Below are 2,818 nucleotides of genomic sequence, written 5' to 3' on the forward strand. Positions count from 1 at the left end.
GCTAGACAAAGAAATGCAAAGGCTTAGAATGATAACAATCCTAGAATTTGTCTCAATTCCAAAAGTAGTAAGAAAGCCTTCAAAGCAATTGGGACTACCATGCAACAATGATCAAATTTTTCTCTAAAATAAATGTTTTGTTTGCCTCAAGAAGAAACTACAAAATTAAGAGAGAAAGTTGCTCACTAAGGCCCTTCCCCTTGAGGAGCTAGCTCCCCTTAGGGAGCATAAGTAGCTATAGCATCCCATCCTAGAACTCTAACACGAACTTGGGTAGGCCCATCAAACCAACACAACTATTATATCCCATCCAAAGACACCAACTACCACACCTCCAACTATCCACTCTTGAGTAGGAACTGCAATAGCAACTCCAGCTACTTTTGGTTCCCAATTTCCAACATTGCTTACTTCTTATGGCCACTGGTGAGGAGTTACAATAGCAATTGGAGGTATAGTAAACTCTGTAAAAGTATACTCCTGAGTAAACCTTCCTTTTATTCTTGATACTTGGCCCTCTCAGGCTTACAATAAAAGAAAAAGTTCAACATCAGATCCCATTTCTAGCACAATTGGATGCATGCCATTTGGAGACACTAGTTTCCATAACTCAAGATGTCCACTCTTGAGTAGGAGCTACAACAATAGGCTGCTTCTAGTTCCCAATTTTTGGCACTGCTTGCTTCTTGTGGCCACTTATTAGGAGTTGCAATCGCAACAGGTTACTTTTGATTCCCAATTTCTGGCAATACTTGCTTCTTGTGGCCACTGATAAGGTGCTAGAATACCAATTGGAGGTACACTAAGCTCTACAAGAGCATACTCCTGAGCTACATCTTTCTCCTCTTCTTCATCCTTGGCATCCTCAAGCTCATGATAAAAGAAGAGGTCCAACATCACGTCCCATTATTTTCAAGGACAAATTCTTCCCCTCGCAACATCATGTGAGCCAACAACCAAAACATGCACCCAATACTATGTTTTCCTTTGATATTTGCTAGGCTTCCAATATCCACATGTTTCACCAAAGAATTTGTATCACAAAAGGAAATGGTTGAAATGTTTCCAATGGTAGCCTCTCTAACTGGCTAATGATCTATGTGAGGATCTATCAAAATGAGAAGACATGGCTTACAAAAGGCTGTTTGTGGTAGCAATTGGTTTGTAAATGTTCTAGGGGTAAGATGTCCCACAATAGCCTATGCCCCTATATATTGTGTAGACTTCAATACTACTCTTTGACCATAGGGCCTTATTAGAAAATAATATCTCAGGGATTCTCAATAGCTATAATACCCCTTGTAGCTAGTTGAGGCAATCCATCTTTGGAATCCCACCATGCATAGGTCACCCAATTTGTTGTTCCACCTACCTTCTATGGCTAGAGTGAGTCCATCTAAGTTTACTCAAACTTCAAGTGGCAGGACAAGCCTAAATATAGCATTCATATTGGCATTTGAAGACCCATTCTCCTATAGTTCATTAATGTAATGAACACCCTGCACCTATAGCTGTACACCATCAAAACCCCCATCCACCATTGTCTATTGACTCATAGAAGATTGAAAGGGATCCAATTTCATACATGTGGCATTGAACAAGATATAGTTCTAGCTATGGATGATGTCACTCCATTCATAAGGAAGGAGTCCTCTCACAATAGTGCCAAAAGAGTTGCATTGGTACAGATTCTTCAAACAAGAGTGAATTCCTTAGGTTGCCTTGGATTGAACAGACAAGATTACCAAATTTGAATTGATAATTGGCATAGGATTTTTCCAAGTCGTACTAATATCGATAACAAATGTACCATCCTAATGCCTCTTCCACATGTATTCTTCCATCCGAGAGTCGTAATTCTTGGTGTCGAGGTGCACATTGATGGCAAGCATGAGATGTATGTCATCAAATTCCTTGTGAGAGAGCACCATGGTGGCAATTGCAACAATGGCTTGCCAGGGATCTCAATTTTGTCAAAGGGATGATGACTTGCACTACTCTAGCTTCTGCCTACCTATGGAAGGGTTGCAAACCGTTGCAAACTTATTTGCATGTGATTGGAAAACAAAACTCATGTAAACTTGGTAGGGTACAATATGCAAGCTTGAATGATGTCACAGCCTCCAAGCCCCCATAACCTTGGACATCAACATCCTAGTCATCCAAAAGCACAAAATAAAGTAACTTTTAATAAAAACAAGTCCAAACATATCAATCAAAGGACCCACAATCATCATTTGTTATTGGTTACAACCTTAAAACCTTTGCTCCCACAAGCTCTTTCTTCTCAACTACCTTGATAACACCCATAGCCACAGTCTACCTCATATCCCAAGTAGGCAACATAGATAGTCCAAGCAATTAGGTAGCTACAATAGAGATCACAGAGTAGTAGTGCAAATAGTCCATGTAAGTACGAGAAGAAGAAGTAACTCTAACATGCAGCTATGGAAAAAGTAGCTGTGGCAAGAAAATGGACAAGAACAGACACATGTAGTTTAGGTGATATTCAATGCACTCACAAGGGAGGAGAGGGAGAGAGAAATAAAGAGAGATTTTGAGAAAGGGGAAGAAAAAGATAGAGACAAAATTTTTGATGCATATTTGTTAAAAATATAAATTAAATATGAAAATATTAAATATGAAAAAAAGGATTAAGAAACATTTATCTTTAGATGCGAATCAACATGTGCCACACCAGTGAAGTGGAACTTTGGGTTTGAACTTCTTCAGCTAATGTAAATATTCTTCATTAATATAAATTTTCACATTATTCTAAAATCTACACTCACAATACTCAACCCACACTCAGGCTACT

General features: G+C 38.9%; 1 pseudogene; it reads right to left on the bottom strand.

Moving 5' to 3' along the window:
* Positions 1–699: 699 nt before the first annotated feature.
* LOC148019851 (small ribosomal subunit protein uS2 pseudogene) lies at positions 700–1,934 on the bottom strand (annotated as a pseudogene).
* Positions 1,935–2,818: the final 884 nt, after the last annotated feature.

This window comes from Lygodium microphyllum, chromosome 19, assembly GCF_053477565.2.
Source record: "Lygodium microphyllum isolate KBCC chromosome 19, Lygodium_microphyllum_v1.1.10, whole genome shotgun sequence".
Classification (NCBI taxonomy): Eukaryota; Viridiplantae; Streptophyta; class Polypodiopsida; order Schizaeales; family Lygodiaceae; genus Lygodium; species Lygodium microphyllum.